Source organism: Gavia stellata, chromosome 12 (genome assembly GCF_030936135.1).
Source record: "Gavia stellata isolate bGavSte3 chromosome 12, bGavSte3.hap2, whole genome shotgun sequence".
Lineage (NCBI taxonomy): Eukaryota > Metazoa > Chordata > Aves > Gaviiformes > Gaviidae > Gavia > Gavia stellata.
Genome location: NC_082605.1, coordinates 11,964,833 through 11,976,692, shown reverse-complemented (window position 1 = coordinate 11,976,692; position 11,860 = coordinate 11,964,833).

The following is an 11,860-nucleotide window of genomic DNA, read 5'->3' as shown; positions in this document are numbered from 1 at the left end:
GGCTGCGGCGGGGCGGGCCCTTCCAGAGGCCCGCGGCGGGTTCCGCCTTCCCGCAGCCGCGGGCGGCACCTTCGCTACGCCGCCGCTCCCACCTTCCCTTCCCCGGTGCTTTCCGGCGCCCAGGGCCGGGCGGCAAGCCCGGGGGTTCCCGCGCTGCGGCTGAGCCCCGCGCCCCTGCAGAGCTCCCAGGGCTGGCCAGGCGCCAGAGGGGCGGTAGCCGCTCGCTCGGCCCTGGTGTGGAAAACCACCGCGGGGCCTGAAAAGGAGCAAAAAGCAATGACAACAAATAATATGGGACGCTCAGGGCCTCCACGTGCTTTTAAGTTTCCTCTCCAGCCATCACAGAAAGCAGCTCTGTTTTCTCCCCGTGCTTAGCCAAAGCTAAAAGGGCCAGGGCTCTGACAGTGGCCAAAAGCTTGAGGCCTGGTGGTAGCGCCCGGCGTGGGATAGCATCGGAGACGGGCGGTCAGCATGGGCAGCGCTGGGATTTAGCACCAGGGATGGAGTTACGGTGCTTTTGATGACCCTGCTGAATACATGAGCCACAAATTGGGACGGTTTGTCTCGCTGGCATGCGGACTGTTGTTGCTCTGGAAGGTGAGGTTTTACACAAGTAGATTTTAAACTGAATCCAAAACTTCTCCTAAAAACGACTAATAATTGACAGATCAATGATGCCAGAATAGAAGTGCTACAGGCAGCTGAGGCATGGTAATAACCAGCCCTGAACTAACTTGGGCAAAGAGAGCTGGAGAAGGAAAATGTTAATGGTTTAACACGTGACTAGGGAAGAGGTGATTGACACTTTATTCCCAAACATCTAAAGCAGATAAAAGTGAGGAACGGATGTTGTCTGCCGTGATTGCTGGAGCAGGGCTTTCACTTGTGAGCCCTGTGGGATAACAGGCTTTTCATGTTTGCATAATGTGATCCAGGACTCGACCTTTCTTTAAGATCTTAATATGAGTCACGGAGATAATTCTTTGAATTGGCCTGAGATTGCTAAGTATCGGAAGGGGATTTCCTAAATGTTGTGAGTTTGAATCTGGAGTCAAATAGCCTCTTGGCAAAGGCTAAATAAAATGGGATGTCTCCTGGTGTGCTATGTTCAAAACAGCATCACCTCTTAACTGGCCTTCCCTTTCCCCCCTCACCGCGCCCCCCAATTCCTATCATGGAAATTTTCTTGGCCACTGACTTTGATTTCCCTGATTTATTTAGGCACCAGACCCATGAATTTGGCAGCTGGCCCTGCTAACATATCCTAGTGCAAGCGGGTCGTTTTGTCACCGTGTTTTGGGTGACAGCGGGGCTATCTTCCGGCAGCATAGCAGGAGATGGTCACAGGGATGGGTGTTCAGCCTCGTGCTTCCAGCTAGGGAAATGTTCCAGGTCCCCCTGCTCTCCAGGAAAAGCATGTTTATCTTGGCCCTGTTCTCCAAAGAGCTGGGCTTTGGGGCCCCAGAACTGGGTAGGCAGGTTCAGGGAAAAACAACCAGGAAACATGGAGGGCTGAGTGAAACAGCCGGCTCTATGGCTGGCCAGCGGTGCTGTGTCTGGGGACTCCCTCCAGTTGTCCAGGTTGGTTTTGCTGTGGAAAGTTCCTCTGCTAGGAGCGGCTGTCACTGTCCTTCCTTCAACCCCAGCCTCTTTGTCACAGGGAATAAATGAACTCCAAGCTGTGTCTTTAATAACACATGCAACTCCAGCCTTTATTTCCCCCCTCTCCCTCAGGGCAATTTCTCCTGGCAAAGGGAGGGAAAGAAATAAATGCACATTCCCCTCGTGTCTGGAGATAATTGGGCTTCAGTCGTTACATCCTGGGCCAAAGGTTGTTCTCTGATGAGTTCAGCCCAGAGCCTGGATCTGAGCTTGCTGGTGAATCTGAAGTTTCAACATCTGACCCATCCCAGACCCTAGCGAGCTCTGAATCAGGCTGTTATATGCTAAGCCCGTGTTCGCATCCATTTGTAATTGTGATAATTGAGTCATGCCGAGCCTGTGCAGTGTCTGTTCCAAGCCTTCAGCCCTACCACGTAGGCTAAATTTATCTTTGGGTTGAAAAGCTGCTGCCTTTAGGCTTGCTTCAAGGATGAGTTTGGCTCTGCAGGCCCCTCTTACTGCTGCCCTGCATGTTGTGTAGACCTTCAAGCCTGCATTGAGCAGTGCCAGGCTGTTGTTCCTTTGTGCATGGGTTCAGTTAACAGCTGTCAGCAGGCCCCTGGCTGGGTGCGCTGGTTATGGTGGCTGGGATAGCTCGCAGATAGCTTGCAGGCCGTGTTCAAGCAGGGAGAGGCTGCTTTTGCAGGCGAGGAGCGTTGCAGGGCCTGCTGCCTCCTAATTGTCCCAGGCTGTGGTTCCTGCGTGCGGATCCGGCCACCCAGGGCCGGTGCCAAGCAGTAGCAAGAGCCAGAAGTCCAGAGCTGCTTATTTTTCTCTCTCTCTTTATGTGGGTTTTTTTTGCCTTTTTTTTTTTTTTTGCGAAGAATGTCCCCCTCCAGCAGTAATGCCCCAGAGAGCTGCGGGTCAGGAAGCAGCATGAGAGAGGTTACCAGACCCTGCTGCCATCCAGGCACTGGCATAGTGCCCCAGCTCCTGGTGAGGTGGTGTGGAGAGAGCATGTCACCCCTCAGGGACACTGAGCAGTGGGAGGGATGGAGCCGGTGCCAGCCCAGCCGTGTGCCAGGGCTGAGGGACAAGAGCGGTCTAATAAATGCCTCTGGCAGGATAAGCCATGGACAGAACTGCACCCCAGGAAAAACCCTACACTCTTCTGTTTTTACAGGGCTGATGCCAAACTCAGAGCTGTGTCATCTGTCAGAGCAATTTGTTCTCAAGGAGGAAAGGAGAAGAAGTTGTTTTCCTGAAGGAGCGGGTTGGCTGTGACCACAGGAGCACACTGAAGCCTGTAGCAGCAGGGAACAGGACTTATCCTGGTGTGATCCTCATACCAGTGGGGCGCTTGCACCAGGAATATGCAGGGACCATGATATAATGTGTTGCTCTCTGAGGAGCCTACGTCAGGGGCAGGAGATACTAAACAGGGCTGTGCATGTGTAGCAGAAGTCATCCTGGCAAAACCTTAGCTTGGAGATTCTAATACAAATACAACAGCGATCCTGAAAAAAACACAGGCACGTGGCTGTCGTGATGAACAAGAAGAAAACTCCACGCTTCAGATTTTATTGGTGTTTCACCGTTTAATCCTGTCCGTGTAAAATCAATATGGCCTTCCAGCTTCCAGTGGGAGGCAGAGGGCACTTCTGTCTCTGTATTAGATCCCGAGCGAGGTTTTGCAGTTTCCAGCCCCGAGAGCACAGGTACGACGTGGCTGAGTGATGGCAGAGTTTACTTAGCCTTGCTAAGGCCCTCAAAAAGCAGCTGGAAAAAATAAAAAAGAAGTCTTCCAGTTTCATTATTTTTACAACCTCATTTTTCAGCTAGTCAGCACAACTCACGCTGAGCCTCTGCCAAGCAAAACACACCGTGATTCTTGCTTGGGGCTTGCCTGTGATTTCCATGGGAGTGGTGGGCCTGGAGGGGGGCTAGTTGGGGCTCAGCTCCTGCGCTTTGTTTGGCTGTCCTGGAAACGTGTCCTGCCTTCGCACAGAGACAGTGCTGACGGGGCACTGTCTGCTCAGGGGCTGCTCCTCTGGGGTTTCTTCGAGTTACTTCAGGAATCTGCAGTTGCCCCCTTACAATGTTCATCTTTCTTTAAAATAATTTCTTCCTGGGTTTAAAAGAAATCCATTTTCCTTCCCACATTAGACCGTGAGACTCAGAAAAACTAATGGAGAAAACTGTGCACAGAAAGTGGAAAAAACAATTGTATGAAGCATCAGGAAGCACACAGGAAAACCTGCCGGAGGAGAATGGGATAGCGTCTGTGAGTCTTGTCAGGGGGCGAGACCAATACGTTCCAGGTATTGTTGCAATAGTGAGGAACACATTGCAGCAAAGATGATATTTTATGAGTATGAAAAGTACTTTTAACTCTGTTTTTAAAGCTTACTGGACACCTAACTGAAATAGCTATAGACGGGCAGTGGTGTGCTAGTAATAGAAGAAATCTGCTACACGTGTGCAATTAAAATGCAGAGCCTGGGCAAGGAATGGGTATGTTGCCCACTCGAGGAGAGCTGCTTCTGTTCTACTGGGTCTGGATTTTGTTAGAGGATCTGAGCATGTTTTGGGTTGAGGGAACAGCGCTAGTTTAACTGTTATCAGAAAATCAGGGTGTGATCAGGGCTGCCACTCAAGTACTTCTCAGCGCAGGCAGGACCTGGATACAACACCCCCTTTGAACCAACCCTAAGCTGTCCTGGCCACATTGCACTGCAGCTTGAAAATGCCTTTGGCAGATCGGTGTTTGCAAAGCCAGAGGAGGCGTGAGGAGGACGGGGCGCAAATCTTGTTTTGAAAAGACAAATGCTGCCTTTCACAGAGAAACAGGGGGGCAGGGAAGCTGCTGTCCTTCCACACTGCGGAGGAGGAGGCTGGGGGTGCTAGCCGTGGGCAGAGAGGGGTGATGCTGGCTCCTGGGGCCGTGTCTGAACTGCACCCTCGTGCTGCAGATGGGTTGTGTTCAGCTCCTCCTTCCAGGGCCTGGCACAGGATCACACCTCTGCCAGCTGCTCATTTGCCCCAGGGCTGCAACCTCCCAGGGCTGCAACTTCCCAGGGCTGGCAGTGGAGGCAACAGGCAGAAAAAACCGGGGACAAATGCAGTGAAAGCGCATCCAGCAGAAACCTGCATACTCCAAGGTAGGAGCACCCATGCGGCTCGTGCCAAGCTCCCTGAAGTAGGCAAGGTGTGCTGGGGCCCTGGCTGGTATCTGCAGGCAGTGGTGCTGGAACAGAGGGGCCCTGCAGCTGCGCTGCCCCTTCTTCCCCGCCTGGGTTTGGGGATGGAGCTAGTTCCTAGCTCTGTGGGGTGGCAAAAACCTTTGGCTACCCCTGCCATGCCCCCCCACCCGCAGTGCCTTGGCAGCGTCCCCCAGCCGCTCCCTCCCCGCCATGTCCCTGCGTGTCAACACGCCGCCGCCAGGGGGCGCCCAGACGCCCCGCAGCCGGGGAGCGCTCAGGGGGCGGTGCCGGCGCTGGCGCGGTAGCGTAGCGCCGTCCCTTGGCGACTTAGCGTGCGCTACGCGGGTGGCGCAGGGGGCCGTGCCCCGGCGCGGGGGAAAGCCCTGCCCGGGGGCGGGCGGGCTGCCGCCGCCTCCTGCCTGCCGCTGCCGGCTCAACCGCCCCGCTCACTGCAGCTCTCACGTTAGTAATAACAGCTGATGAAAGGGAGGGCCCAGTTCCCTTCCCGCAGGCTCCTGAAGAAGCCCCGATGAGGGTGCATCCCCTGGCTGTCTGTGATGGGCAAAAGTGACCCAGGTCAGTGGGGGTAATGGAGCACCTTACGGGGATCTGCTGCAGGGAGCATCTTGTCACCACCGTCCTGTCAATCTGCCAGGCTCTGTGGTGTCTCCTGATTGCTGCAGGAGGTGGCATTTGTCCCCAGGGTGAAGAATGGGGAGAGGTGGCACGCGTCTCCCCCACGTGAGAGAAGGGCGGTGCAGTAATGCAGCACCCAGGTGCCGTGGGACCGTGGTGTGATTTAGTGCCCGGTCTCTCAGATGAGTGGTAATGCATTTTTCCTTGTGACCCTTTAAGGTCCTGCAAATGTGGTGCCAGGACCCACCTCAGAACAGTACAGTCCCAGGGCCATGATCCTGTCATCAGTGTCGGTGAAGCCCAGCGAGTCACTGACCACTCTCAACACAATGACTGAGTTTCCATCTTTGCATGGAACCCTCTTTGAATGCATCCTCTTTCTCAGCTTGTTTTTGGAAAGGAAAGCGCTTGCTGGTGTATTAACCTTGGAAGCCAGTTGTTCACACAGAGTTTAAACCTGGATTTTAAAGCCTCAGTTTTGCAGGATCTGCCACAGACAGTGGGAAGTTGAGGATCGCACTAAGAGCAGCAAGAGGGGGTCATTTGCAGATTGGCAGTTCTTGCTGTGCCTTCTGCCTTCTCCAGGAGCCTCATGTTTGTGCTGTGCTTTCTGTGAGATAATGCAGATTTCTCACCAGATTACTGAATTTTGTAATCTACAAATGGGGACTTCCCTGGATGTTCCTCCGCAAAGTCCCAGCTGGGATTTACATTTCTCCTGCAAAGGCAGCCCCTGTGCCCCTGCCAGGCTCAATCACAACCTCTGAGCCAAGCCTGACTGTTTATGGAGCTTGGGCGTGCGTGTATGTGGCAGTCCGCAGTGTCCCCTTCCCCAGAGAGAATCCCATTTGTGCCCTGCCAGATGGCTGGTGGTGATTCTTTCCCACTGCAGGCTGTTTGATGTATGACCCAAAAAGAGGGATCATTAACCCTCTGTGAACAGCATTGATCTGCAGCAGTGAATGCAATCACTCTTTCCTGATAAGAAAAACACTGATGATCAAGGAAAAAAAGAAACTTGAGGATAAAAGATCGTTCATTCTTGTTCATTTCTTTACTGGCAGGTCTCAGGCTCCTCACACACAGCTCTCCTACCTGCCTGCTAAGAAATGCCTGATACGGTGTTTGCACTGTTTTTCCCCGAGTTGCAGGTATTGCTCAGCAAACTGATCCACTCCAACAGAAAGGATGGCAGGCAGTGGAGCACGTAGCCCCACACAGATCACCCAGAAAGCAGGCTAAAAGGCAGCCTTGGCCTCTGCCCTGTACTCCAGCAGGCCAGCACTGGCTCTGATGTTGGGGTGACCCTGATGTCTAAAGCAATTTGGCAGAGGGCAGGAGTGCAGACTGGGCAGAAAAGATGTTCCTCAGGCTGGTGTTGTGCTGGTGTAGATGGGATAATGCATCTTTTGTAGCCTGATTGCTCTCAGGCTGGCCAAGGACTTCACTGAAGGAGATAAACCCAGAGAGATCCTGTTCATCTAAACAAAGTAAGAGGTGCTGTTTTCTATTTGCCAGAAATTCAGGCAGGGATATGGAGCCAGCCCTGAGTGCTAGAACAGAGTTATTGAAGCTTTAACACCTACCTATAACCATTTCAGTTTTAGGCGATTGTGCTTTGTGGGGCATACCTTGAATTTGGTGGCTCGGGGATTTGCAAACAGTGAGTCATAACTCCCTGAGGTCAAAAATGCAGCTGCTGAGGCACCAGGCATTGAAAAGTGTTGTCCAAGATAAAAGCAAAGCAAACCTTACTGCCCACACACCCTTATCCTTCAAGGCTGAGTATCTTTGTCACCCTCTTCGAAAACATGCACTCAAAATTATACAGGCTTCTCGTGGTTGCCATTGATACGGAATTTACTTCTCCTTTTAAAGCAGACAAGAGGGGATTGTGAAATTCTGTGACTTGAAAGAGTTGAGGCACATAGATCTGAAGCTAATATGCAGCAGCACGTCGTGCTTGCAGAGAGGTGCCTGGCATTTGAGGAGGGAACTGTGCTGTGGGATGTGTCTGTGTTCTCCCCAGGGAGGGTCCCAGAAGAGCTCCCTGGGCCTCTGCAGACAACCCCTTTACATCCAGGATGGACCTGCAGATGCTGGAGAGCATGCATGCTGCCGGTTTGGTTCCTACCCATGGAGCGCTGGCTTTGGGACACCTCCTGACTCACAGTTAAGGAAGAAGCAACGTGCGAGTCACCTGTCCCATAAAGTGTCCTGCTCACAGTGGTCACGTGGCACTAAGCTCCTGTCCCATGACACATTCTGGGTACAACAGCAGCATGACATGGCCACCTTTGCCACAAAACCGCCTGGTTGCAGAGCTCACGTGGCTGGTCCACCCATCGCACAACGCCCTGTGCAGAGAGGAGCAGTGGCACACAACCTGTGGGTCCTGCAGAGCGTTCCAGGCACTGCCAGCCATTAGCCTGTCCTGCCTGGCCCATTGACTTCAAACCCACTAGTGTTATGAGCTGGGAGGTCTCAGAGACACCAGACCTTCGCTGTGAAGGCTTCAGAGCTTGCTAAGTAACAGCTTGCAGAACCTGCTGCTCTAGTAACACACTACTCTAACAAAACCTTGATTCTTGAAGAAAGGCCAGTTCTGCAAAGGCCTGTGCAGTTCTGTGGTGGCTGTGTGCACCTCTCTGTAGCTATTTTTATACCATTCCTATGGTTTAGAAAACCTTTCAGAAATGTCCGTGTTTAGAGGCACCCAGCTCTGACAAAGTAACTGACTCACTCTGGCCTCAGGGAAGTTACTTCACTCCCTGGATCATCTTCTCCACTCGAATACTGAGAACAATCATATGAAATTACCCGGCATACCTCCGATGCAGCTGTAAAAAATTAATTAGCTGGTATTTAGCACCAGCTGTAAAAGTGGGAAGGTGCTGGAGTTGTTGGAGAACCTCTGTAGCTGGGGAGGCCAGCTGGGAGTCCTGCAGGGGACTCAGGTGATGGTCACTATTTGTGTGACAGCGTCTTGGGCTAATGGTCATAAATAGGATGTAGAAGCCTCTCTGTCCATTGAGCCCAAAGTCTGGACCATCAAAATACCCCTTTGTCCTGTGACACTTGAACTTCCCATGGGCTTTGGCTTCCACCAGTCTAGGATCGAGGTAACTATGGTGGTGCCAAATGGGTAAGTGCAAGCTGTGTGGTGCCCATCTTACACCGTGGCCCAGCAGCATGTGGTTGTTTCTCCCTGCTTGTCTTGCCAGTGCCAGTGTAGGCACTTGTCTAAGGGGATGTCCCCTGTGCTCAGCATGTTGTCCATAGCCTCTGTACGAGGCTAACTCAAAGGCAGAGAAAGGGAGAGATTTGGACCCTCGCATCTCAGGGAGTGAGCTGGCATCTAAGGGAAGGTGCCAGCATTGCTGCCTCCCAGTATCAAAGGGATCACAACTCTGCAGTGGTTTTGTGGCTCTTGCTATTGAGCAGGGCGAAGCTGTCAAACAAGTCCAAAGCCATTTCTTGTATGTGCTCATGTCTCTGGTGTCTGGTGTGAGCAGACATGGCAGAATCAGGCTTTGCAGCACTGTAGGTCGGCCTCCACCTGCTGTGTGGGGCTCAGGCTTCAATGGCTGCATTTAGACCCTTTATCAGCGCTTTGGGTTTTTAAGATGTTCAACCTCCAGCAGTTGCATTTTATCAGTGAGTACAAATGCTGGTAATCCCTTGTGCTATATGCAATGTCCTCTGCACCTCAGCAGAAGGTCGGGTTGGAGATCTGCCATGAGATAACGTGATTGCAGTTGCTTCCTATGGTTGGTATCGGGTGATCAAGTCTTGTACAGAGCTAGCTTTTTGCCTTCATGTGTTGCTGCTGTATGACTTAGAAATCAGCTGAGGATTGCAAAGGTGAAAGCATTAGTAGATTACTGGAGTGGTATTTGTACTGTAGGCAGGGATTAGAGGGCAGGCAAAAGACTATGGCTGTACTCTTGCCAGTGGAAATGCATACGTGGTCATGCAATAGCAGAAGATTTCTAATGAACAAAATGCCAGCAGAAGCAGGGTGAATCTGCTTTAGACAAGATAAATCAAAGGATGACAAAGCTTGGAGTACAAAAGCAAGATATTGTGTGTTTACTGCATTTTAGTTCCCCTTTTTTATTTTAGTAAGTTAGATCATTATAATGATAATTTGAGGAAGCTGGTCTGGAAAGCCAAAGGTGACAAGAGGAAAGCGTTGCATAGCTAGTTGAGAGAGGACAGCTCTATGTAGGGATCTCCGGACAGTCAGTTTTCACCGAGCACTACAGCCACTGTGGGCTGGTGCTGCTTCTTCCTGGGCACAGAGGCAAAGAAGGGTCCCAGGGCTGTGCCCAGCGATGAGGAGGAGGGACTGCAGGACTCTGAAGAGCTGAGATATGCTGGATAAGAGGAATGAGCAGGCTCTCCCCAAGCTTTTAGTATCACAGATGGACAGAGGTGGAGTAGCTGTGCATCCATGGGAAGAGGGTGAATGCATTAGGCACTGTGCGGAACGTCAGACATTCACAGCTAATGTGGAGGATTTGTAGGTACTACAGCTAAGCCAATGTGTTCCCTGGACCTCTCTGCAGGCCCTTACGAAATCAGCAACCAGCAGGTGTTTTGTATCCCTGCTATTTCTGTTCACATTGCCATTTTGTGGACTAAGAAGAGACAGGGAGGGTCCCTTTTGGTCCAAGGACAAAAGCAAAGAGATGGTGTAAGACATACCATGTTTTGTTGTCTCTAATTGGATCAGGAAGATTAGTAAATAGAGATTAGATATTACAAAGGGAAGAAAATCAAAGCTGGAGACATTCTTACTTCCTAGTTTAGAGGGATGAGTGCATGAAATAGGTTGAGGTTTCTGCACTGGTAAATGTCTTAAGACCTGTCACTATAACCTTAGGGATCCGCTCACCTGTGTGAAGGTCCCTCAAAGGCAGAGAATGGATTTCTTCAGAGCAGTGTTAGTGATTTGAAATGATTGTCATTGGGTTTCAAATTCATCCATTTTTATGGGTTTTCATTGGGTTTTGATATTATCAAATAAGTTGTCAGATGAGGAATATAGTTTTCTTCACAGGCTACTGAAACTAAGTGTGCTGGGCTGCTCACTGCACCACGCTCTGGTTTCTCCATGTGTTCATTCTGGTGGGGAGGTGTGCATGTGTGGCCAGGCAAAATGCAAGAGCCACTGCTCAATACTTCCATTTGCCACTTTCTTACCACTGTCTTTCTACTTTCATTCTGCCACTGTGAATGTAGCTCTCATCAGTGCCAGAAGACTGGCGTCCAGCCTGGATGGCAAGGACCTCTCTGCTGACATTGGTTCTCCAAGTGCCAGGATTCGTATGTTCTTCAAGGCAAGCAGGATCTTGCCTCATCACTCTGAGAAAATGCTGCATTCCCACAGAGGATCAGAAACTCATCACAAACAATTATTGTATGACACAGCTGTTGGTCATGCCAAGAAAGCTAGCAAGTGGCACGGGAGCTTGGTGCAAGGTTATCCTCTGTGTAACAAAGGTACCTGATAGATGGTGCCAGGATCATTCTGCAGTAGAGGAGGAAGGAGGAAATTTTACCCACAGTTTTTGATTGCTTTTCATAGTGTGTAAAAAGAAAGAAAAAAGGAAACTTTTAGGAAAAGAGCTGAGGAACACTGTAACTCACCATTAATGGCTGCTCATAACAGCCCAGCATGTGAGTCTCCTGTTAAAGGAAATGGACTGGGAAAGCAAGTGCTCTGCCCCGCCAGCTGCTGATGTGCCCACGGCCCACAGTCCTGGGGCTGACCTAAGAAAATACTTTCCTCCCCATCCAAAGAAATCATGTGTGTTTGGGAAGGTTTCCTCTGTCATTTCACTAATCAAAGCTTTTCCTCTTTTGTTCAGTTCAGGTTTGAACTGGTACCAGGTTCTTCTGCAGCTCTTTGTATCTAATGGGGCACCTTAAAAGCAGTAATAAACTAGATGTTACCGGCTCCCCGCTCTGGTGAGATGGACTGGTAACAGTGATACAGTCCTGCAGATGGAGAAATGAAGATGCAAAACTGGTAATGAACTTTCCGGCATCGTATGAGGAGAGCCCAGGAGTCCTGGCTCCTGTTCACCTTCTCTTAAATCTGCATTTCCACAGCTTAAATCAGCCCAAGGACCAGTGGCCATGTTCTACCTCACCCACTCCTTCCTGTGCATGAGGTGCACCCTGCATGAAGTCAGGTCAGTGCACTAAGCTGGCAGAAAATTTATCCATGCTGCTTTTGTTGTTAGTTATCAGCAGATTCAGTGCTGAAGTGACTCAGGGCAGGGTCAGTTGAGAGCTGGCACTGGTGTACAGGAGGGGGAGCATGACAGTGCGTACCTGAAGTTGGCTTGGGCTAGGCTGCCCTTTCGAGCAGAGGTGATTCCCGCTGCAGGCAGCACAAGGGTTTCTCT